The 25,669-nt window shown below is 41.7% G+C and overlaps 1 long non-coding RNA gene across 6 annotated transcripts in view; it reads left to right on the forward strand.

Moving 5' to 3' along the window:
• Nucleotides 1-25,030, forward strand: part of LOC138822602 (uncharacterized) — a 34,161-nt gene extending 9,131 nt beyond the window's left edge. For 2 of the 6 annotated variants that reach the window (XR_011370569.1, XR_011370571.1), the window contains 7 exons: nt 5,114-5,180; nt 5,441-5,544; nt 8,194-8,358; nt 12,118-12,280; nt 13,372-13,456; nt 23,226-23,446; nt 24,498-25,030. This is a non-coding gene — a long non-coding RNA (uncharacterized lncRNA). Of the gene's footprint in view, nt 1-5,113; nt 5,181-5,440; nt 5,545-6,164; nt 6,251-8,193; nt 8,359-10,991; nt 11,644-12,117; nt 12,281-13,371; nt 13,457-23,225; nt 23,447-24,497 lie in introns of those variants that run through there. The other 4 variants (XR_011370570.1, XR_011370572.1, XR_011370573.1 and 1 more) reach the window with 4 other exon arrangements.
• The last annotated feature ends 639 nt before the right edge of the window (nt 25,031-25,669 follow it).

Consider the following 25,669-nt stretch of genomic DNA (forward strand, 5'->3'; position numbering starts at 1 on the left):
CTCACTTGAGCCACAGTGCCACCTCTGGCTTTTTCTACTTATGTGGTGCCGAGGAATCGAACCCAGGACCTCATGCATGCAAGGCAAGCACTCTACCACTGAGCCACCTTACCTTTTTAATTAGCTCTTTGGGAGCTCTCAAAATTTAAGAGTATTAAGAGGTCCTGAGACGAGCATGTTTGAGAGCTGCCAGATTAAAATTTTCCAAATGTCAGTGCTTTTAAAGATGGCTCTCTGTTTTACTTCTTTGAACTGTCAGTGTGCTTGCCACTGATATCTCTAAACCTCATTTGATTTTTTTCTATTTCTCATCAACTGTAAAATAACTAGTCTTCAAGTTTTCTACAAAGCAAATATTTCTCAGTGAGAAACTTTTCTTACTCCTTTAGTATGGATTTTATGCAGACTGGGACATTTTCTTTTTTGTTTGTTGTCTTCAGCATCGTGTTTAAGAAGTCAGACTAGACAATTGTATAACATCTTACTAATAAATGATTCCTTAGTCTATGTAAAAGCTTGATTCCTGATTAGAAAATGTTTTCTGACCAGGTACTGGTGGCTCACACCTGTAAACCTAGATACTCAGGAAACTGAGACCCCGGATGGGTTTAAAGCCAGCTCACCAGCAAAGTCTGTGAGACTCATCCCCAGGTAACTACCAAAAGCCCAAAATGGAGCTGTAGCTCAAGTGATAGAGTGTTAGATTTGAGCTGAAGAAGCTCAGGGACAGCACCCACACCCTGAGTTCATGCCCTAGGACTTGCACAAAAAAAGAAAAAAAGATTTTTTGAACATAAGTTCTTAATGTTCTTCTGAAGTATTGAGATGGCAGTTAACTATGATGGGCTTTGGAGTTATCCACTGAGTCAAAATAAAGATCTGTCTTTTACTAAAGCCATGTGACCTGTGATACTGAGCTCTTTTCTCATCTGTAAGGTAACCCAATCTAATTCCTTACAGGTTGTTAAAATAAGTACTAAATGAAATACTTTATTCAGAGGCTGGGAAGGTGTCTCAGTGGTAGAGTGCTTGCCTTGCATGCATGAGGCCTTGGGTTCGATTCCTCAGTACCACATAAGCAGAAAAAGCCAGAAGTGGCACTGTGGCTCAAGTGGTAGAGCACTAGCCTTGAGCTGAAGAGCTGAAGAGCTGAGGGACAGTGCCCAGGCCCAGAGTTCAGACCCCGAGACTGGCAAAAACAAAACAAAACAAAACAAAAATGAAATAATGTATTCAATAAGTGGCATAATAGTCATAAGCAAGGGATGGTAATTATTTTAATGATTCCAAAGATATAATAGATTAAAAAATCTGCTTTTTAGAAGTCTTAACTTAGGAAACACATAAAGCCATTGTGATGTGTTTAGATAGTTGCATTCTTTCTAATTAGTCCTCAATATGACAGTTGTGTTATTTATAAACTTTTTTTGTGCAATTAACTGCATTTGTTCATGTAATCAGCATCTGTTTGGTGTAGGAATGGGAATCCTGAACTTTAAATACCATTCAGAGGACTCTGAAGGATTTTCTAAACAGTTGGATTTTTGTCTAATATATTCACCAGAAATGACTCTGAAAAGAGACTCCTGCCCAACTCCTCTCACTCTGTGCCAGCCCTCCTCAGTGATATTTGTTGAGAATTCAGCAGTGATGTTGGCATTTAATGATATCTCAATGAAGTACTATAAAAACGGATGTAGCTGACGGGGGATAAATGTAGGAACCTGCTGTTGCGGTAGTGTTGGTCATCTTTTTCTATCAGCATTTTTGGACACAGTGGCAAGTGTCTGTGATCCTAACAATGACAGGAAGATGAAATTGGTAATTGTAGTTCAGGCATGCATCCAGGCAGGAAACCATACTCTCCCTGAAAATAGTCAAGGGAAAGCAGGGCCCAAGGCATGGCTCAGTGGTAGAGTGTCTGCTTACTAAGTTTGAGTGAGCTGAGCTCAAACCCCAGTACCATCATAACAAAGTAAAACAATGGTGGAAGATCACTACCAAATACTTTCCACAGAATTAAGTATATATTGGGCAGGATTGTGGCCCAGTATTAGGCTAGGGGTGTAACTCCATGGTACAGTACTTGCCTGAGGCTTTGCATTTGGTGACTGGCATTGAGATGAGGAGAAGTTGCATCGAAATTATGTAGGATGGTGCTGGTGGCTCACGACTATAATCAGCTACTCAGGAGGCTGAGACCTGGAGGATGGACGTTTAAAGCCAGCCAGGCAGAAAATTCTGTTTAGATCTATCTCCACTTAGCAAGAAAAAGACAGACTGGTGTTGTGGTTCAGATTAGTAAGACATCAGCTGAGTTCAAGCTGTGGTCCTGGCACCAAAAACAACAATAACAAAATAAATAAATAAAGGAATAAAGTGTGGGCTTTGGAGGGACTTTGGAAAAAGGAAGGACTCTCCCAAAATCGGAAGATGCATGCCTGAACTACAATTACCGATTTCATCTTCCTGTCATTGTTAGGATCACAGACACTTGCCACTGTGTCCAGCCTCTCTGTTGAGATGGAATCTCCTAAAATTTTCTGCCCATGCTGGGCTGGAACTGAGATCCTCTTAATTTTGGACTCTCACATTAGTGTTGGAGGATGAGCACATACTAATATAACAGGCTATGGCTGAGAAGGGATCTCACAAACTGTGCTGCCAAGGCTGACCTCAAATTATAATCCTCCATTCTCAACCTCTCAAATAGCTAGGTTTACAGGCATGAGCCACAGCAGTGACCTGCCTCATTTTGTTCACAACACTTACCAAAAAATAAGTTTATTAACACTCAAACATAATACATTGTATATCTGAACATTGTAAATTAAATGTATATATTGGAATATTATTTACATTCTAAGTACACACTAAATAATTTTTTAGAACAGAATGAGATAAATATAAGTGAAAAAAAATTCTGCATGCTATTGGATCATTTTGTCAATATTTTGTGATATAGGTATGTCATTATATTTTCAGATTAATTTCTTGCACCCAGTAGGATTTAGTTGGATGACAACCTACGAGTCAGGTTTTAGATTTTTATTCATATTAGGATATAGTTAAATGTTGTTTAAATGAGTTACATTGGTAAGGATGGTATTAATGAGATCAGCTTCACAATCCATCTTATACTTGGGATTGCTAAGTCATTTTAATTCTTTCTCTTAAATGCCAAGGGAGAGGCACAAATGAGCTATGATACATTCTTCCCGCCAATCCCGGGAAATTTTGGGGACAATGGTCAGATAAAGCAGTAACAATTTGCCCTTTAAGCTATAGACTGCTGATTAAAAAATATATAGATTCTAAAGGCTAAAACCTTAGGCTGGTCTCAAAGTGAGTGAATGGATAGGATTTATTTGTGTAAAGAGAGAAGGAATATTTCCTGACAGTATGTTTGGCTGTCTTGATTATAGTTTGCTCTTGACTTACCCATATGTTTGCATGTTTCTTCAGTGAGGTGTTCTGCTTTCCCATCATCAAGATAACATTTTCCTTAGCACCCTTCCAACATTAATCCTTTCTCCCGCTGATTTAAACATCACCTTGCTCACTTGGATCATGGATTATTCCCTCAATTTTACTTCCTTTTTTGTTCCTAGATTAGTGCTGATCAGTTCTCTACTCAGCCACTAAAATTATCTTCCTTTGATTTAAATTTGATCTTACTTGTCTCTGTTCTAAAAATCATTCAGTGGTTCCTCATCTCTTCGTTAGAATCTTTGGAATCTTACTAGGGTGTAAAGGCCCAGTCTTTGCTGGATCCTACTTTGTTGTTTTTTTCCTTTGTTTACATTAAATGCTGTGATCATACTAAACTTCCTGCTATGCTTTCACCCCCTAATCTTGGCACTCATTTTCTCTGCCTGAAACTCTTCCCATAACTTGAATTCCATTTTTTAAATTCTTTTTCTTTTCTTTTTTTCTGGTCCTGGGGCTTGAACTCAGGGCCTGGGTTCTGTTCCTGAGCCTCTTTGTGCTGAAGGCTAGTGCTCTACCATTTGTGCCACAGGGTCACTTCTGTCTCTTTCTGTTTGTGTGGTACTGAGGAATCAAACCCAGGGCTTCATGCATGCTAGGCAAACACTCTACTACTAAGCCACATTCCCAGCCCTGAATTCCATTTACTTTATACAATATCTGCTTCATACTCTCCATTCATTATTCTGTAATGTGACGCAAAGAGCATTGAGAGTGGAGGCCAAGGTTTAACTCCTAACCTTTGCTAAGAAATCTTGTGGAAATTCTTGACCTCTTCCAGCCTTCATTATCTTTATTGCCAACGTGTGATAATGCCCACCTCTCTTATAAGCCCATTAAGAACATCTATCGACATACTATACACAAAAAAATTCTATAAGCATGTCAGCCAAAGATGTTTGGTGTGGCAACTTTTGTGATGACAACAAGAATGATCCCAAGGAAGCATTTAGCTTCACTGCTCAGGTGACCTTCCTGAACCATCCAGGCCAAATCAGTGCTAACTATGCCTCTGTCCTGGATTGTCATTCAGCTTAAATTGCTTGCAAGTTTCCTGAGTGGAAAGAGAAACTTGAACAGAGATCTTGTAAGAAGTTGGAAGCTAGTCCTAAATTCCTGAAGTCTAGTGATGCTGTCATGGTTCATATGGTTCCAGCAAGCCTTGTGTATGTGGAGAGCTTCTCTGACTATCCTCCTTTGGGTCATCTTGCTGTTTGTGATAGGAGACAGTTGCTGTGTGGCATCAAAGCTGTGGACAATAAGTCTGCTGGAGCTGGCAAGGCCACAAAGTCTGCCCAGAAATCTCAGAAGGCCGAGTGATTATTATTATCCCTAACGCCTGTAGCTTCAGCTTAACCAGTGGTGGAAGAAAAGTCTCAGAAATGTTTGTCTTAATTGGGCATTTAAGTTTAATAGTAAAAGACTGGATAATGATAACAATGCATCATAAAAACTTGAGAAGGAAAGGAAAATATTCTATAAGCACTCATATTCCATGCTCATTAAATTGTTATGCATACTTCTGCTGCATTCACTCCTCTTCCTTCTCACCTTTCTTGTGATCCTCAGCAGTTTTTCTGGAATGTTTTTCATGTAAAACTTTATTTTTTTTCATGGGATGAAGATTTTTCTGAAGAGATAACAGATGTTTTTACCAACACATCTCCTGCAAATCAGACAAACTGGCCAGGGTAAGTTATTACTTCTTGGTGATTGAGATTCATTTGTGACACTTCAGTGAATAAAAACTGAGATAGTAACCATTTACGATATGGAAGTAAGAGCGAAAGCCTTGCTCTTTGTTGGTGACTTGTGAGCTATGTGCATATCCAAGGTCAGAGTGGGCAGGGAGGTGCTATATCCAGAGAAATATTTAATACAACATATATTCCATTGCCTGCTCATGCACAGGACATGGGATGCTTTTTCCTTTTATCCCTATCTTTCCCAGGCTCAGGAGACATTCTGTAAACCAGTACGCCCCAGGCACACAATGCTCTCTGGACAGAGGGAACTGATATAATCAGGATGTCCTGTTTGCTCCTAAGTCCTAGGGTAAGGACCCTAATACTTGATCTTTTTGGTTGTTGTTGTTATTAGAAAATAAATTTTGTTATGGAATGTCTTGGGTAAAAGAAAGACATTCCTCAAGCAACAAAGTAGCAGAAAGTTCCAGGCCAGCCTGTTCTAGCAGGGTTATAACTCAAAAAGAAAAAAAAAACATAAAGAAATACATGTTTAAAATCTACTGAATGTAAGAAAAAAAGAGTACAGTTTCCTGTGAGTATATAATGTCAGAGAGTTTCCTGGAAACAGTAGCCTCTAAAATGGGATGATTTTTTTCTTTATAGGGAAATAGTAATAACATTTATTATTATAACCACAATTCAGTGACATTCAGTACATTTCCAGTATTGTAGAACCATCACCTTTATCTTATCCCAAACATATCCATCACCCTCGACAGAAATTTTGGGCCATTAAACCATTCATGCCTCTTTCCTTACCTCAACCCACAGTAGCCCTGAGTTATTTTCTGTGTCTGTGAACTTTCTTACTCTTGGTACTTTATTGTTGTAGTCTGAATGTTTGGATTTCCATAATTTTTCATATGGTAACACTTGATCTTTTATTCTTATCCCCTAATGTTTGCTTTCTCCATGAAACCCTCTCAGAACACTCCTCGGGAACTCATCTTCTGCAGTTCAAGTGCATCTCTTCACTATTCAATCTAGTATTGTTTAAAAATGGTCAAATTTAAGAAAAGTCATAAAAAGAATATAAACAGTATTTGTGTGCTTTTTATGAAAATTCACTATAGTTAACATTTTCCTTCTTTCGCTTAATCACTTATTTGTGTGTATGTTCTCTTTGTGGACATACATTTGAGATTAACTTGTATATATCATAGTCCTCTATTCCTACATATTTTAATCTTGCTCTCCTCAGGATAAAAATGTCCTGTTATTACATATCCACAGTAGTTACCGGCTTCAGTAAATTAATCACAATGCCATACTTTTGCTTAATCTTTGTCTATATTTCAGTCTTGACAATTGGCTCAATTCTGCCCTCTCATTTTTTTCTCCAGTACTAATACCAGTACATGATCATGAATTATATATAGTTGTGTATACTTGATCTCCTATAGTCTATAATAATTCTCTGCTTTTCCTTTATAACATTACTATTTTTAACAACACAAGCACCTGCTTCCATTTAGTAGCTAGGATTAGAGGTATGAGTGACTGCTGACTAGCAAATGTAGAGTTCTTGAGGGTTAAATTGTGTTATTTGTTTTTGTTTTTGTTTTTTACAAAGTATGAGGCCCATTGTAAAAATTGCTCAGTGTTGATGACCCTATATAAACTAGCTTATTATCCCAAATATACATGTAGATGTTCAATAAGCAGATATGTCTCTATATTTTTATACTAGGTAATTTGCTAGGTGCTAGGGAAGTAATGATGAGGACATAGAAAAATCACAAGAATAAAAGAAATCATGTTAATAAATATTTTTGAGGTCAATAATTCTCAATGTGGTCCCTATGTGGCAATTCTCAGAAGGCAGTTTTCAAATAATTGAAATTTCAAATAATTTCAAATTGAAATAGAGATACAGGATATAGCAGGGGCATTGGCCTGGTTGTCTGCACACTAAGGATGTAGGGAAATGTGCACTGGAGCATGTGGTTCTGGGAATAATTTTTTAATACTTTTGTTTACATTTTTTACCTTTTTTCTCCAGGCTAGCAGGCTTCATACCTTGAGCCACAGCTTAATTACTCACTTTCTTTTTTCTTTGTTCCTTTTTGCCGACCTTGGGGCTTGAACTCTTCTGCCTGGGCCCTGTCCCTGAGCTTCTTTTGCTCAAGGCTAACACTCTACCACTTCAGCCACAGCAGCACTTCCAGCTTTTTCTAAGTAGTCTATTATGTTTCTCGGACTTTCCTTCCTTGCATCAAACTGTGATCCATAGAACTCAGCCTCCTGAGTATGAGTAGCTAGGATTACTGGTGTGACCCTTTGGCACCTGGCTAGGTTTTTCTTATGTTTTGGTTCTGGACCTAGGGCTTGAACACAGGGCCTGGTCAGTGTTGTTTAGTTTTTGTTTTTTATTTAAAGCTGATAGTCTATTTGAGCCAAAGCTCACTTTCTGCCTTTTTGTTGTTGTTTTTATTCTTTGTGTTAATCCCAGGGCTTCAAAGTGGCCTGGCCAGTCTCCAGTCTCCATGCTTTCTCCCCCTCCGCCCCCCCCCCAAGTTAGCAAGCACTACATCTTTAGCCAGTGCACAACTCTTCCTTTTTATTTTTGGTTGTTGTTTTTATTTCTTTGTATTTGGCTTTTATTTATTTATTTATTTTGGCTGGTCATTGGGCTTGAACTCTGGGCCTGGGTGCTATCCCTCAGCATTTCAGCTCCAGGTCCTCTACCATTTGAGCCACAGCACCACTTGCAGCTTTTTTTTCTGCTTATGTGATGTTGAGAAATCGAACCAGGGCCTCATGCATCCAAAGCAAGCAAGCCCTCTACCACTGAGCCACCTTCCCAGCCCTGGTTTTCATTTTTTATGGTGATCCTAGGGCTTGACCTGCCAGTCTTCTTGAGGTGTTGGGCTTTTTCCCCCCTCTAGGATGGAAGTTTTACAAGTTGAGCCATAGCTCATCTTTTTTTTTTTTTTTTGGTGGTTAATATTGTAAGGTCCGCTCCTGGATGGCAAGCAGACTCCACCCTCCTCACAGCAAAGTCTCCATCCAGTAACTGCATTACCTTGGGAACTGGGACACCTGGAAGAAGTCACATTTGCATCCACTGAGGTCATATCTGAATTTGATGTGGCCACACCTTTCTCTGCACGTACCCTAGGTAAGGCCTAGCCCAGGCCCAGACACTCTCTCTCTGCTCTCTCTCTGCTCTCTCTGCTCTCTCTGCTCTTTTCTAGCTCTTTCTTCTCTCATTCCTCTCTTTCCCAACTCTCTCTCATTCGAAGGCTTTTCCCAGCCAGGTGGAGTGCCAACCTTGCCTGGTCCCAGCAGGTCTACTGAATAAAACTAGTCCCTTACCTGAATAGCACATGCATGGTGCTGTTCTTACTCGGCTATCTCTTTTTTTAAAACCTAACAAGTGAGATAAGTGTCCTATGGCTCTAACTACTCAGGAGGCTGAGATCTGAGGACCTCAGTTGGAAGCCAGCCCAGACAGAAAAGTCCTTGTGAGACTCTTATGTCCAATTAAGCACTCAAAACCCAGAAGTGGCGCTATGGCACAAATGGTAGAGCACAAGGCTTGAGTACAAAGAGGCTCAGGGACAGCACAAAAGTCCTGAGTTCAAGCCCCACAACAGTCAAAAAATACAGAAAGAAAAAAAGTACTACAGGAAGCCAAGATGACTATCCAGACAGCTTGGTATTGGCATAAGAACAGACATCAGGACCAATGGAATAGAATTGAAAACCCAGAAATGAACCTACAGACCTATAGACATCTAATCTTCGATAAGGGAGCTAAAACAATAGAATGGAAGAAAGACAGCCTCTTCAGTAAATGGTGCTGCTAAAATTGGTTAACTACTTGTAGAAAACTAAAGCTAGATCCTTATATATCACCTTGCACCAGAATCAACTCCAAATGGATCAAAGACCTCGAAGTCAAAGTACACACTTTGAAAACATTACAGGATGGAATAGGAGAAACCCTAGGTCTCCTCGGCTCAGGCCAAAATTTTCTGAATAGAGACCCGGAAACACAACAAATCAAAGAAAGGTGGGACAAATGGGATTGCATGAAGTTGCAGAGCTTCTGCATGGCAAAGGACATAGCTAGCAAGATCAATAGAAAGCCCACGGATTGGGAGAAGATCTTCACTAGCCATACAACAGACAAGGGTCTCATATCTAAAATATACTTGGAACTCAAAAAATTAAATCCCCCAACAACAAATCCTCAAAGAAACAACTGCCCAATAAATAAGTGGGCTAAAGACTTAAAGAGAAACTTCTCTGAAGAAGAAAGAAGGATGGCCAATAGACACATGAAGAAATGCTCAACCTCCCTAGCCATAAAAGAAATGCAAATCAAAACAACATTGAGATACAACCTCACTCTAGTTAGAATGGCTAAAATCAAGAACTCTAACAACAACAGATGCTGGAGGGGATGTGGACAGAAGGAAACCTTACTTCATTGTTGGTGGGAATGTAAACTTGTTCAACCACTTTGGAAAGCAGTATGGAGGTTCCTCAAAAGACTTCACATAGAGATCCCCTATGACCCAGCAATCCCATTTTTGGGCATTTACCCAAATGTTTACAAACAAGACCACACTAAAGCTACTAGCACAACTATGTTTATTGCAGCATTATTTACCATAGCTAAGATATGCAACCAACCCAGATGCCCCTCAGTAGATGAATGGATCAAGAAAATGTCGTATATATACACAATGGAATTCTATGCCTCCATCAGAAAGAATGACATTGCCCCATTTGTTAGGAAATGGAAAAACGTGGAAAACATTATATTAAGTGAAGTAAGCCAGGCCCAAAGAAACATAGGTCCCATGGTTTCCCTTATTTGCAATATCTAGTATATGTATGAGTCAAGCGGAAAAGGTCAGATAATGTGATGTTAGGAAAATGAATCCTTAGATATGTATTCAAATGTTTTTTTTCCTTTCATGCATTTGTTTCTAACGCATTTATAAGATTATCTCTTTGTAGCTTTGTATGTCCCTCCCCCACAGTATAACCCTGCTTTTACTATATTTGATGTCAGTATAACTTGTGTAGGAGATGGGAAAAAACAAGTCGTTTAAGGATACAGGTAGACCTGTTGCAACAATGAGAAGTACAAATTGTCATGTCGAAAACGAGCTTTACAATGTTGGTGGGGGGGCTAGCGGGGAGGATTGGGTGGGCAGATGGGGGGGAGGCTGGGAAGGGATGTTAAGTGTAAACAAAGGAGGAGGCTGCAATGCTTGATAAGAAATGTACACATTAACCTGCCCATGTAATTGTAACCCCTCTGTACAGTGTGTTCACAAAAAAATAAAAATAAAATAAAATAAATAAATAAGGAAAAAAAAGAAAGTTGAGAGCCAAGGTTCAAAGCCATTCTAGGCATGAAAATCAATGAGACGTTTTTCACCAATTAACCAGCAACAGGTAGGAAGCAGTAGAGCTCTACCCTTGAGTAAAACTCAAGTTTTAGCCCAGGAGTAGCATAAATGAAAAGAATTCTCATTTACTTTCCTGCCCAGGCTGGATTCAAACCACAAATGCTCAGATTTCAGCTATTTGAGCAGGTAGGATTATAGGTGTGAACCATATTTTTAAAATCTTGAATTGGCTCTAATATTTTTGTCCTTCTTTTCATTAATTTATTATTCTTTTTCACTTTTTCATAAGTTTGGGTCATCCAGCTTATTATTAGGGCTGGCCACTGTTTCTGAGGTTTTTGTTTTGAAGTTTTTTTTTGTGGATTTTTGTCCCAACCTGCAGGACGTCAATGAGGGCGATGAACCTAAACGAGAAGGAATGAAGGGACAAGAGACATGAAGAATGACAGCAAGACAGGGATTCTGATCAAGCTGCAAATTTTTATTTTTCACACAGGGGTATTTATATGCTTGGAATAAGGAAGCTTTTAAATTGGCCATTAAGGAAGCTTTTTCATTGGCCATAGCAGCTGCAGGATGTTTGCGTAGGGCAGGGTGAAAGGGTGGTCATTAGCAGCTGCAGGATGTTTGCATAAGGCAGGATGAAAGGGTCGGATTTCTGAGAGTGGTTCTGTAAACTCAGCCACAAGATGTTCCAGTGAGATAGTCAAGCCTATCTTCATGTTGAGAGACTCCTTTTGGATCTCAACAGATTTTTTTTTTTGAGCTTGTTATAGTACTTGAACTCCAGGCCTGGTCATTATTCCTAATTTTTTCTCAAGACTAGTAGGCTTCCCACCTCAAGACAGTTCAAATTGTGGCTCTTTATGTATTTTTCTTTCTTTCTGCATTTATTTTAGGTGATGCTCTTATGGTTTGTACTCAGGACTTGGGCATTTTTTTTTTTGAGTTTTTGTTGTTGCTGTATTTTTTTTTTCTTCATTGCTGGTCTTAGGGCTTGAACATAGGGCCTTAGCTTTTGCTAGTCATAAAATCAGGGCAGAGAGACTGTGTCTGAGGTTTTTCCCTTTTCTTTCTCAAGACTAGCAGTGTCTATGGCTTGAGCCACAGATAAAGTTCTGGCTTTATTTATTTATTTATTTATTTTCATTTTTGTTGCTAGGGCTTCAACTCATGACATGGCCACTCTCCTGAGGCTTGAAGTCAGGGCAGGGCCATTGTGAATGAAGCATTTTTTGTATTGTTTATTCTCAAGGTTAGCATACTTTAACAGCTTGAGCAACAGCTGCATGAATGGCTTTGTTTATATAATGTTCTCTACCACCCCCACCAGGCAAAAGTTGTAAAGTTCATTTTTGAAATAATTTCTTGTACATCTCATTGTTGCAATAGGTCTAGCTGTAACCCTATTTAAACAATTTGTTTTTTCCCTTCACCTTCACAAATTACCCCAACATCAAATACAGTGAAAATGTGGGAGTTATTTATTTATTTGGTTCTGGTCCTAGGGCTGGAACACAGGGAGTGGTGACTCTTCCTAAACCTGAAATCAGGGCAAGGTCACTGTGCTGGAGTCTCTCTCCCGTGTCCTGAGCAAGGCTGGCAGGCTCCAAAACTTAAGCCACATTTCAACATCTGGCTTTGTAAAACAAATTTGGTGATTCATAAGGGGTAAGTTTCTTATGGAGGAGCTGGGAAGTGGCTCAGTGGTAAAGTACTTGCCTTGAGCTGAAGAGCTAAGGGACACCATCCAGAGCTGGAGTTCATGCCCCACAACCCACAAAAACGAAAAAAGAAAAGAAAAAAAAAGCTGAGTGCCAGTGGCTTACACCTGTAATCCTAGCTACTCAGGAGGGTGAGATCTGAGGATTGCAGTTCAAAGCCAGACTGGGAAGGAAAGTCCATGAGACAATTATCTCCACTAAATCACCAGAAAACCAGAAGTGGCCCTGTGGCTCAAGTGGTAGAGCACTAGCCTTGAGCTGAAGAGCTTAGGGACAGTGTGCACGCCGAGTTCAAGCCCCATGACCAACCAAAAAAAAAGAAAGATTCTCATGGGAAGACAGGGACATTAGCCAGGTTCTAAAATCAGAGTATGGTGATTCGAAGCCAGCCAGGGCAGGAAAGTTTTTGAGACTCTCATCTCCAATTAATCACCAAGAGCATGGAAGTAGAATAGTTCTAGTCTTGTGCAAAACAGCACAAGTTCAGGCCCCAGGACTAGCACACATAAAACCTAGTGTCATGGAGCTTCCTGCCCAGGTTGACTATGAACCACAATCCTAAAATTTCAGCTTCCAAAGTAGCTAGGATTATAGGCATGAGCCACTACTTAAAAATATTTCATTGACTTCTCTCTTCTTCTTTTGCCTTCTTATTATATTGTTCATTTCGTGTGTGTGTGTGTGTGTGTGTGTGTGTGTGTGTGTGTGTGTGTGTGTGTGTGTGTGTGTGTCCTGGTGCTTGTTCTAGACCTTGAACTCTGGAGCCTAGCCACAGTCTCTGAATTTGTTTTACTTTTATTTTTAATGCTGTTTCTAGGCTTTGTATTCAGGGCCTAGTCCCTGTCCCTGAGTCATTCTTTTGTTGCTGGTGGTGGTGGTCCTAGGGCTTGAACATAGGGCCGGGTCACTTCCTGGGTTTGAAACCAGGGCAGGTCCACTGTGTATGAGGGTTTTTGTTGTTCGTTTTCCCTCAAAGCAAGCAGTCTCTGTGGCTTGAGCCACACAGATCAACTTCTGGATTCTTTTACTTTTTGGCAGTTCATGGAAGATAAAAATCTCATAGAATATAAGAGTACTGTATCAGCAACTGAAATCTGAGGATTGGGGTTGAAAGCCCGGGCAGGTAAGTCCGTAAAACTTATCTCCATTTCATCCCCCAAAGAAAGGAAGTGGTAGAATGCTACCTTTAAGAAAAAAGAATTTCTATTTCAAGCCCTGGGTTCAAGACCCCTACCTGATACATACTCACAAACTCGTAAGGGACTTTTCTGCCTGGGATGCCTTGGAACCCAGATCTTCAAATTCTGTCTTTTGTGTAGCTTGAGCTCCAGGTGTAAACCACCAATTCTCTTGGCTTTTGTGCTCATCTTCCACTCTGATTTTTATTTGTGTTTTGTATTTAATTGATTAATTATTAGTAGTCCTACCCTATGTATCTGGGCCTGGTCACTGTTATTTTGCTTTTTCATTCAAGGCTGTTGCTTTACCACTTGAACCACAGCTCTACTTCTGGCATTTTTGCTGGTTAGTTGGAGATTAGAGCCTCATGGAATTTCCTGCCCAGGTGGGCTTTTAACCACCATCCTGAGATTTCATGCTCCTAACTGGGATTACATGTCAGCCACCAAAAAGTGCCTGGCTCACTCAATTTTAATATTCTTTTTTTTTGTGGTTGGTCATGGGGCTTGAACTCTGGGTCTGGGCTCTGTCCCTCAGCTCTTCAGTTCAAAGCTAGCGCTCGACCACTTGAGCCACAGAGCCACTTCCAGCTTTTTTCTTTTTTGCTATATGGTGCTGAGGAATCAAACCCAGGGCCTCATGCATGCAAGGCAAGAGCTCTACCACTGAGCCAACTTCCCAGCCCTCAATTTTAATATTCTTAATAGGCTCTTACAGTCTTTTTATTCACATGATGATGATGATGATGATGATGATGATGATGATGATGATGATGATGATGATGTGCTGGTCATAGGTTTGAAATCAGGGCATGGGTGCTGTCCATGATCTTCCAGTTGAACCTCAGCTCAAGTCCTGGACTTTTCTTTATTTCTTTTTGCTTCTTTCTTGGTGGTTAATTTGAGAGAATTGTCTCATAAAAAACCTTGGCACTACTCAGAAGGTTGAAATCTGAGGATTGTGTTTTCAAGCCAGTCCTGACAAGAAAGTCCAAAACACCCTTTTCTTTTTCTTTTTGTTGTTGTTGTTGTAATGACAAAGGTGAGGTGCAGTGGAGTTGCAGTTTCATTAACAGGTAAAAAGGATGTTTGCTTTTGAGCAATAGCCTCCCAAAGTACACTGCCTCCTGACTAGGGATGGTCCACTGATGGTTAGAATGACTTGTCTTCCTTCTATGACCCTATTACCCTGGTAACCGATTGTTTACAAAGATGTGATCCTGACACCTTAGCAACATGAGAAGGGACAATATCATTCCTAGGTTGGGATGAAAACCAAGTGGATCCCCCCATTTGGTGTGCTGCCTCGCTCTGGGGGGCCAGGATGATAGTGCACCCTTCTGTGAAGAAGGAAAATGACTTGAACAATTCTGTACTCTTTGTTCATTTCTGACAGATGAGGGCTGTGGATAAATTCATGGACTCACCTAGGGACAAGCAGGGAATTTTCTAGGATCTCCATTGTGTCTAGGAAGGAAGGGCCTCAGGTTTTGCTGCAGAGAGATGCATCCTACAGTGCGGTTGCAGCAGCCCTGGCTTGCTCCAATGCCAGTGATTTCACAGATCAGCAATATACCTGGACCCAGGAAATGTCACCTTATGCAGATGAAATAACTCTCAGGACATCTGTCCTGATGACCATGGAAGCCTATGCCAGTGCAAGCGTTGGTGACACAATTCTGCTCATGTGGCTGGGAGTATGGAAGTGGCACAGGTGTGGATTTGAGGTGTTGGATAGCACACGTGGTGTATGCTTTCTGCTCTGCCCACCACATGAGTAAAGGCAATGCTGGATTCTGTCTGAATTTAACTGGGGTCTGAGGGACTGTGGATTTTCTGGGATGCCAAAACTCCCAGGGGGACATAGGTTGAGCTGGACTAGGTGAAAGGGAGTGAAGGAAACCTCCAGAAAGAAGGAAGTCTTGATTCTCTTTAAAAGTTCCTTTAATGCTTAAATTTTAATGAAAACGGGAAATAAATGGAAAAAGTGATTCTAGATCTCAGTTTCCTGAATAGCTAGCATAACAGGTGTGACACTAGTACCCAACTCACTCTTTTGTATCTATTGAGTTTATTAGGTTCTAGACACTGTAGCAAGGAAAAAAAGAAAAGCTTTGTTTTGAAGGTCTATGCCTTTGTGTGTGGGGTTGGGAGAGGGTAGGGAATGTATACACATAAATATGTTTAAATATATGATGGAAAAAATATATTGAGTGATGTGCTAGGGAGGAATGTTAGCAATTTGCAGTGATGTATGAGTTCAGAAAAGCCTCATGTGGTAAAGTGACTTAGAAGAGATCAAGGCAACTCATCCAGGCCCCAGAATCAGGTAGAGTCATGAGCTCGAAGTATGAGCACCTACACCTGGGTCCCCTCCCATTTCTGGAGTTCCCTCCATACAACTGGCCCCTCCCTCTCTCTGCCCAGACCCACCTGGACTCCCATCTACCTCACTTCCTTTTCCCTCAGATCCTCCTGCTACCAGGATAGTGATGGAGGTCATGTGCTCCCTCTTGGGGGAAATATCGCTTCTCTAATAAACCTTGTAATAATCTTTCTCCTTTGCCTTCCTGCTTCTGCATGGTCCCCTTGCATGGATTTTTGTCTAATCCTCTTACATTGGTCGCCCCTGTGGGGATAGGCTCCCCAGTGGGTTTGATCCTCCCTCCACTTCGGAAGGAGGTTCAACCAGCTTCCCTGGGACCTATGCTGAGATCCTATACGCCAGCCACCAGAGGACCACCAAGGTAACTTTCTCCTGACTGAGCGCTCTACCAGCCCATCCAACACTGCTAATTAAGTCCCACTCCAGGGTAAGTGAAAAGTTTATCTGAGGTCTGCGTTTCTGATTCTGATATCTCAGTGGTAAGGGTACCTGGGCCTCTGTGACTTACCGAGCCCCCCTTCCCCTCATCAGAGCCAAACCTTGGCCAAGTGCCAGGGGCCTACCTTGGCCCAAGGACCCCTCCTCCATGGCCCAAGGAATGCAAATGGACAAACATGAAGACATTCTCCACTGGCAGGGCCACCACCCCCTTTAGGAGCCAACCTGTACTGTGGAGAACACTCTAATATAGGCCCATGGCATCAGGTCCGTTACCATGGGAAGGACACTAAATTTCTTTACATTAAGGCCACCTGGGCCTTGGAGGGCTTCTGAGCCCCTTCAATCAAATTTTGCCCCAAATTTAAAACTCCACTTCTGCGAGTGCTTGGGCAGATAGCTCTGGCTCTCTCTCTCTCCCTCTCTCCCTCTCTTCCTCTCTCCCTCTCCCTCTTTCCCTCTCCCTTGCAACTGAAGGTAAAAGTATGGATGAGTTTAAGTTTAAACTCCTCCTCTGTGTACTGCTTTTGCAGTTTCCCCTCCTCTGCAGTCTCCCCTGTGAGGCCCTCCCCTCTTTTGCGGCCTCCCCCACAAGGCACCCTCACTTCTTTGCCCTTCCCCACGAGGCACCCTCACTCCTGCGGCCTCCCAGTGAGGTATACTCCTTTTTGCAGCCTCTTCTGTGAGGCCCCCACCCCTGAAGGACTTCATCTGTGAGGTCCCCACTGCTCTGCGGGACCCCTCCTCTGCCTTTGTAGTGGGGGTGGAAGCTGAAGCTCCAGTTTTGCCAGAAACAATGCATAAAGCATAAAGTGACTCCATTTAGGGTATCATCTCTTATTCTTTTCCATGGTTTTCCATGGTCAGGACTGACTTTGTCCTGGCCATTGTCTCAACATCCATTGCTGGGATAGCTTGTCCCGGTTGGCATTTACGGTTTGGACTCAAGGCCTGGGCACTGTCCCTGAGTCCTTCTGTTCCAGGCTAATGCTCTACTACTTAGAGTCACAATGCCACTTTCAGCCTTTGGCTGGATAGTCCTGGTTCTGTGCTGATTAGTAGGGAGATGGAGTTTTAGAAGGATTTTTTTTGTGCCCAAGATGGCTTTGAACTTTCTTACAAAAGCTCTTTTTATTTCCAGCTAAAGCAACAAGGAGATCAATGAGATGGAGGTTACCTATAACTTGTTAACAATTGACTAACAATTACTTGTCAGAGATTTTTAAAAGAAAGCCCAGTAGATGCTTTTAACCTGAGACTGATTGGCACTCTAAGTACAGCCCACTGCCTCTGGGTAGCCTGTTTAAAGTGGCTTATAGACAACATTTAACCTATAACAAATGTACAGGCCTTTTCTTGGGCTACAGCAGCATAGCCTGTTTAACACCCTGGTTTATAAAAGCATTTTCTGTCTGGCAGAGGAATGCCTACCTATGTAGGCCTTTAGACAGATCTCAATAGGAACATAATCTCAGCTTTACAAGCTTTTCAACAGATGAATTTAACCAGCTCAAAAGTTACTGCCAATTAGGACTTTGAGCAGATACAGGGGTTTTGGGATTTACATTCTACAATCTTAGCTTTTACTACCCACTATCACAGATCTCTGGAAAGTTTTGCCCAGTTACACCAACATGGGTGATAGGAATGTTTAAAAACTTATCTTTCCATGACTTTCTGGCTTGATCAATTTTTTGGAAGACAAAGCTCAAGTAACTCAGGACCTGATACCACTTTTGTCATCCAAACATTTGTTTGTAATTGCCTCTGAATGTTTTAACATTGTCAGGGTCCCTGGAGTGCCTTTCTTATGTTGGGATAAATACATCTTTGGCACTTTCCTTGGTCAGTCGCCGGACTTGAACTCAGGGTTTGAGTACTGTCCCTCAGCTCTCCAGCTCAGGACTAGCACTTGGCCACTTTAAACTCCAAAACAACTCAGCTTTGAGCACTCTGTTGGCAGATTAGAGATGACAATCTCACAGGGACTTTAGTCTGCCTGTGCCTGGACTGGCTTCGAACGACAGATCAATGAGTTGTTTTTTTTTTTTTTACAAACAGTCACTTTGAAAAGACCCCAGACCCCAGAATACGTTCATCCATTGAGCTCTTTAAGAAAAACCACTGCCCCTTCCCCTACATAGCTAAGAGAGCAAGCAGGACGCAGGCAAGTCATTAACCACTGAGTCACCGCCTGCAGACCTCAGCATGACTCTAACACATGCCCTAAAACCAGGCATTCCTGAAAAATAGCCGACCCTCCCGTCCCTTCCTGTAAAACTTAGCTATAATGGCAGGGTAGGTCAGGAGGTAATAAATCACTTGTCAAAATTAGGGAACGAACAGTTTCGGTGCATGACGACCAGCACAGACTTGCCGGGGCAAGTACCGACACGTCAGCTTTCCCCCAACCCCACCTGCCCCATCTGGCCAGCTTAACCTGACCAATCCCCACCCTGAGCGTAATTTGAAATTAACCAATCAATACTCTGTAACCAAGCATCTTGCTTCTGTAACCTTGCTTCTGCTGTCCATAAAAAGAGGGTGCTTTCAAGCACTCGGCGCGCAAGTCTCCCGATAGACTATGTCGCCCCGGGTACCCGTGTAACCGGTTCTCAGACATTCAACCCGAACCTTGTGGATCTCGAGGTTGAGTGCACCTGGGAGCCGAGGGCTTGCCCAAATAAACCTCTTGCTGATTGCATCCGCACAAGTGGTCTCGTTGTTCCTTGGGGAAGGGTCTCTTCTGATTGAAGGACACCCCACGCCGGGGGTCTTTCAACTTTTACTCCAATTAAAAGCAACAAAGATGGTCATTGGAAGTAGTTTTATAAGCATGGTTTTACTTATTAAATTACATTTGACAAACGTGTCCTATCTTTTACTGTGGGCCTTCCGGCAACTGTTACAAAAAACTTTAGGGGCAAACCTGAATAATCCTATTTTTTTTTTTTTTTACTTTGAAATAAACCTTTAGGAAAATTTTATCTTTTAAACTTGTCTGGGAGGTCAGCCACTCCCCACAACTTCTCAAATTTTTACAAGGGGGATGTCATTTTAAATCCTTTTTGTGAAGTTATGTTAATTTGCATTTAAATGCATCATTGAAACACTGGGCTGTATATTCTTTGCCTGTAGGCTGTCCTGTGGGCAGTGAATAGAAAGAGTGGCCATATTTTTTTTCTGCAGTCTGAGTTACATTTAGGAATTTACCTCCAATTGTAAAATAGTATAGAAATCAATTTCTATCCTTTGCTCATACACCCTGTATGGTCTAACTTCTGGCGATTAACATTTACAGAACCAAATATCTAATGTGGCTTGTGTTTTACCCTTAATTAACAGGCTTTTGGTCATGTAAGATGAAGCAAGGCCAGAGTCTGAGAGAGACTGTGGCATCTCCCAGCATGTATGGACTGTTGCACCTCCTGTTGGTAACCTGCAATATTTCTACATATACTGGTTAGAGACCTGGTTTACATTGTCTTTTGCAGGCTGGTGCCACTGGTTTAGGCAGCTGTGCCTGGGCATAGTCACTCTGCTCCCTTGATCTTAATTGAAGTTGATCGGCACACAGGGGAGAAAACAGAGAATGAAACCCTTAGCTTTAGTTTACTAGCCATGGTCAGTGTACAATAGTTAACTCTTAGCATAGATGGACATAGGAATGACATAATTCACAGCCAACTTAGTTACCAATTTCATTTACTTTGTAAAGGACATTGTCTTTTTTAAGTCCTTTTCCAAGGTCTTTTAAAACTGCCTGTTTTTTCTTTGGCTTAGTCAGGTCACAAAGTTTTAAAGCAATTTAGATTAATTCACAGCTTCCATTGACAAAGATTTTTAGTAGGCAGAGTAACCTTGAAACCATAATCACTTACATATAGTCAAATAAGACACAGACAGACATGTTTGTGCACAGATTATAGAGCATGCTTAGATTTTAAAATAGACTTTTAAAGTTTTGAAATTTTAGTGGAACTACTTTTCTAATTATGAAGGAACCATGTGGTCAGTTTAAAATACAAAACTTTGCCAACAAGAAACCAAATGAACAGGAGGCAATAGGAACATACACTTGGCCTAGCATAATGGCACCACAGGACAGGGGAGGGGGAAGGGGTAGTACCAAGCTGAAGTACCAAGATGCCAATTTGGCACATCCACCACTTGCTCAGTGCTAGAGAGAAGATTAATACACTTTTGGTAATATCCAAACTTGTTGGCCTTTATTTCGGTGAGTTTAGACTTAAACTCACCCATTTTCTATCTAATGAGTAGAAACAAGCAATTACTGGTTACATTCTTCCAGGGCTTAACCAACGCGTTTAGCATATGAAATACTTGTGAAAGAGGTTACAAGCAGGTAATTTTGGCAAGAGGGAGAGTTTAAGGGGAGGGGGAGAGAGAGAGAGAGAGGTACTTGCTCAAGCACTCTCAGAAGTGGAGTTTTAAATCTGGGCCAAATTTAACTGATGGGGAACCAACAGCCCTCCAAGGCCAGGTGGCCTTAATGTAAAGAAATTTAGTGTCCTTCCCATGGTAAGTGACCTGAAGCCATTTGCCTACAGTAGAGTGTCCTCTACAGTGCAGGTTGGCTCCTGAATAGGTGGTGGCCCCACCAGTGGAGACTGTCCTTATGTTGGTCCAAGGTGGGTCCTTGGGCCATGGTAGGCCCCTAGTGGCTAATTCTAGCACTTGGCCAAGTTTTTGGTCAGATGGTGAGGGTGGGGCTCAGTTAGCCCAGAAAGGCTCAGGTGGCCTTACCACTGATATTGGAATCAGAAACCCCGACCTCGGACAAACTTGTCACTTACCCTGGAGTGGGAATTAATTAGTGGGGCTGGATGGGCTGGTAGAGCGCTCAGTCAGGAGGAAGTTACCTTGATGGTCCTCTGGTGACTGGAGTGAAGGATCTCAGAATAGGTCCCAGGGAAGCTGGTTGAACTCCCTTCTGAGGTGCAGGGGGAGCAAATGCACTGGGGAACCTATCCCAGTATGGAGCCACCAATGAAAGAGGATCAGACACATCCATCCTATGGGACCATGCAGAGGCAGGCAGGCAAAGGAGAAAGATTACAAGGTTTATTAGAGGAGCCATATTTCCCCCAAGAGGGAGCACATGACCTCCATCACCATCCTGGTAGCAGAAGTATCTGAGAGAAAAGGAAGTGAGGTAGATAGGAGTTCTGGTGGGTCTGGGTGGAGAGAGGGAGAGGCCAGTTGTATGGAGGGAACTCCAGAAATGGGAGGGGGCCCAGATGTGGGTGGAGCTGAGGACCAAAGGTGAGCAATCTACAAACTGCAGTTCAAAGCCAGTCCAGGCAGAGAAAGATTATCATCTCTAACTAGCCAGCAGAGTGCCAAAAAAGTGGGCAGAGTTGCTTTGGAGTCCGAAGTGGCAAAGCGCAATCCTTGTACTGGAGAGCTGAAAAACAGCACTCAGGCACTAAGTTCAAGTCCAGTGACCAAGGGAAATGTCAAGGTTGCATTTACCCTAACATAGAAAGAGGCACTGCTGGGACTTTGGCAATAATGTTTGGCTCTTCTAAAATTGATCAGAGCTGGAGGTCATGGCAAGCTAGTTTATAAGCATGCATAACTGGGCAAAAACTTGTCAACCATTTGTAATAGTTGGCTGTAAAAGGCTGAGTTTGTGAAATGTGGGGAATAGCTTAAATCCAAACTGCTCTGTATGTGCTTAAGACCCTAATTGGCAGTAAATTCTGGGCTGACACTAACCAAATAAATTTGTTTAAGAATAAAATATGAAATTGTTAGGACCAGATCGAAAGTAAACAGATAGGGTATTAATTAGAACAAGGAAGGAGAAAATTCAAATTTAACTGAGACAAATAAGTCCCAGGTAAGCAGAGAAACATTGGTATAAACACCAAAATAAAACAAAATTGTGGTCTGATAATTACTAAAAAGATCATTTATATCAGGATTTAGACCAAATGTTAAATTTTCAAAGATAAGGGCTTAAGTAGAGAGTTAAGCACCAGGAGCTACACTAAACATCTGTATGCCAAAGGATGGGCTGTCCCACCTAGGCTATTTGAGGAGCTAAACAATGCTTTCGCCCATTTGGGGAGGTAATGTTTTCCTAGAATTTCAAGGTAAGACTTGTCCCACCTCCAGGCCTTGAAGCTGGGTACAATGCCCCCATCTCCAGCCTAGATACCAGGATGTCTACAGGCAGTTGTTTGGACTCAACCACCCTATTTGCCTTAATGCAATTTGTAATCACTAACTGTTAGTTCTGCTTTTATAACTTGTTTGTCAATTACAAAACTGCCACTGAACACCTACAAGTGGAACTTCTTATGGATCTTACCTTTAAACATCCTAGACTATTTAAATCTTTTACAAACCAAAGTACTAAACAGGCTATGCTGCTATAGCCCCCCCCCCCAACAGGGTCCATACAGCTATTAAAAGTTAAAAAATTATGTCTAAACTCTAGTTTGGAATAAAATGTAATTAGTAAAAAGTTGTCACCTTGACAAACTACCCCACACCATATTATAAAAGCCAGTGTACAACCAGAAAAATATTAGGGGAGTTTACTAAAGTTAGTCCCTAGGAAAACTTCTTTAATCAACCTGTGTAGACTAATGCCAACTGTTTACACACCCATAAAACATTTAAGCTTCAATTATAAAAAAAAAAAAAAACGAAAAAGGGGAATCCCCAAGGGAAACTTTTGCCTTCACCTTATTTAAATTTTTAAAATTTCACTCAAAGTGATCCTTTCACTAAAGCTGAAAAGCATTTTATCCCTCTAGCACCACCTCACTATCTATTCCCATATGGTTTAAAAAATTTAATCAATGAAGACTAAGAGTAATGCCCCATAAGGGAAAACAGTGTTTCTATCATTCCAGATGGATCCACTGGCAACATCTGGGTCCCTTTTTGACTCATCCGACCTCCAGAGAAGCAAAAACAACACAACACAACCCTGAGGAAGAAGATCTAGTACGCAGCTTCGCAGACCTAAGCTTTAAGTCCCGAGGAAGCCATCATCCTTATCTTAAGAAAACCAGCTTGACCCCACCAACATGGGGTCAGAATAAGGTGTTGACACAAGACCGAAGCCACCCTGGTCAGTACAAAAACCCCTAGAATACCTGAATATCTGTTTTGGCCGTGATTGCACTGCTTGTGAATACATCTGCAGTGAACATGCATATTGGGCCTATGTCCCTCACCCACCATTGTTAAAATTAGTGGATTAGCTAGACCAAGGTCCGGTGGCGTATACAAATGACAGCACGTATTTTCCGCCACCATGGGATCATGCAGACCCTACTCATCCAGGTGAGGAAGGAATACCTTATATTATTTCCTTAGGATTTGAGTCTTTACCACTGTGTTTAGGGACATCACCTTGCTTACCAACCAGAAGACAGGTATGGGCATACATCTTGCCTGATGATAAGATCAACAATCATATGGGGCTATTCAGAACAAGTTCCTTAAATTTTATTGGTCAGGATCATTCTTATACAAATAAGACTGGGCAACCACCTAACCTAGTATGCCAGGACATTAATTATTGAATTGGGTTTATGTTTCTATTCAGTGGTCTCAGTGTCAAAACCCTAGAGGAAAGATTATACAGCATAATGATAACATCTCATTTATAGATTGAGGTCCTCATGGATGTTTCATTGCCAATTATTCTGAAAAGCATGTTGGTGATTGGTATACTAATAATTCTTCTGACGGTGACGTCTATACAATGGAGTTATAAATCATGTAGAACCCATTGGCTTGCTCACCTGACATGATGGAGGCCTTGTGCCTCGTAGGCCACATATAAATTTCAGGGGACACTTAGGGCCTGAGCAGTGGCATTTATAAAACTTGCCACCCAATTTTATACAACTCAGAATTGGATTGGTCACTTTACTAGGGCCCATGAGGCAAATTATACATTTTACAGGAACCATTCTTCTACTGTACAGGGTTGTATTAAACTTTCCTATGTACTAGCCCACAGGGACAGTGTCAATCAATGAGAACCCACGCAGCCAGGACTCTTTACATGCTTAAATCATACTATTTCTTTTAATATGCCTTCTCAGTCTCTCTTGATATTAAGATCTCGCTTAGGGGTCTGGGTGCCTGTTAACCTCACCCGACCTTGGCAGGAGAGCCCCACTGTTGGTTTGTTGAAAGGAGTCTTCCAGCAACTGCTGAAGAGAACTAGGAGATTCCTGGGTCTGAGTGTAGCTGTGATCCTTGAAATGATTGCTATCACCATGACTGCTGCGACTGCTGGAGTGGCCCTGCATTCCTCCATCCAAACCAAGGACTTTGTAGAGAAGTGGCTGGACTGTCACCAGCTATGGACTCATCAGCACAATATTAAACAGGACATTGATTCCCGTCTGAACACACTGCAACACAGGGTGCAGTGGATGGGAGACTAGATAATTGATCTGCAGAAACAGCTAACCTTCAAGTGTGATTAGAGCTCAATAAACTGTGCATCACTCCTACTTGATTCAACACTTCTAACATTACTTGGCAGGGACTTCACTACCACCTGCCAGTCTTGCAAGGAAATTTGACTTGGGACATCCACTAGTTACAGCAGGAAGTCATTGAGACTTTCTTGGCACAACTCCCTGGGGTGGGATATGAAGGTCTGGCTGAGGGAATTGCATCTGTGCTAAACCAATTGGACCCTCGTACCTGGTGGCACAGTTTTAAACATAGTGTTTCTACAGATCGATTGCATTATGTCTTGTCAAGATATTGCTGTCTACATTCCAAAATAGTTTCTGCAAATCCCTCCTGCAAAGGATCTCTTGCTTACAGTTGTACTTAAAAAACAAAAAAGGGGGGAGATGTCAGAGGCATTGACTGGCATAACCCCATTTGTTGCTGTTTCCACAGTGGGATCTGGGGACACGATGTGTGGTATAGGCAAGAAGGGACTACACCATGTGGGTATAGACAAAATTTATTGAAACATCACATGCTTATATACAGCACACAAGCAGGAGAAGTAAATCTTCAGTCAGGGGCAGAGAGTTAAACAGTTTTATGGGAGCACAGGCAATGAGAGTTTAAACAGAAAAAGCTAATCCTTGTCAACAAATGTGGAGCAGTTCCACTAATCAAGGTTGTAAAAGTAGGTAAAGCACAGGTGATTACACATAGGGGGAGTCTCCAGGCATTGTTCTACGTGGTTAAGTAGATGAAGCAGGAATGGTACTTTGAGCAAACCATTACCTGAGTCTTGCACCGGGGGCAGAACCTTTGCCCAGCATGGAGGAAGGGGTGTCCCTTCCTCCCCGAGAAGAATTGGAAGTGG

The sequence above is a fragment of the Dipodomys merriami genome, unplaced genomic scaffold, assembly GCF_024711535.1.
Source record: "Dipodomys merriami isolate MVZ:Mamm:240054 unplaced genomic scaffold, mDipMer1.0.p SCAF_1128, whole genome shotgun sequence".
Taxonomy (NCBI): domain Eukaryota; kingdom Metazoa; phylum Chordata; class Mammalia; order Rodentia; family Heteromyidae; genus Dipodomys; species Dipodomys merriami.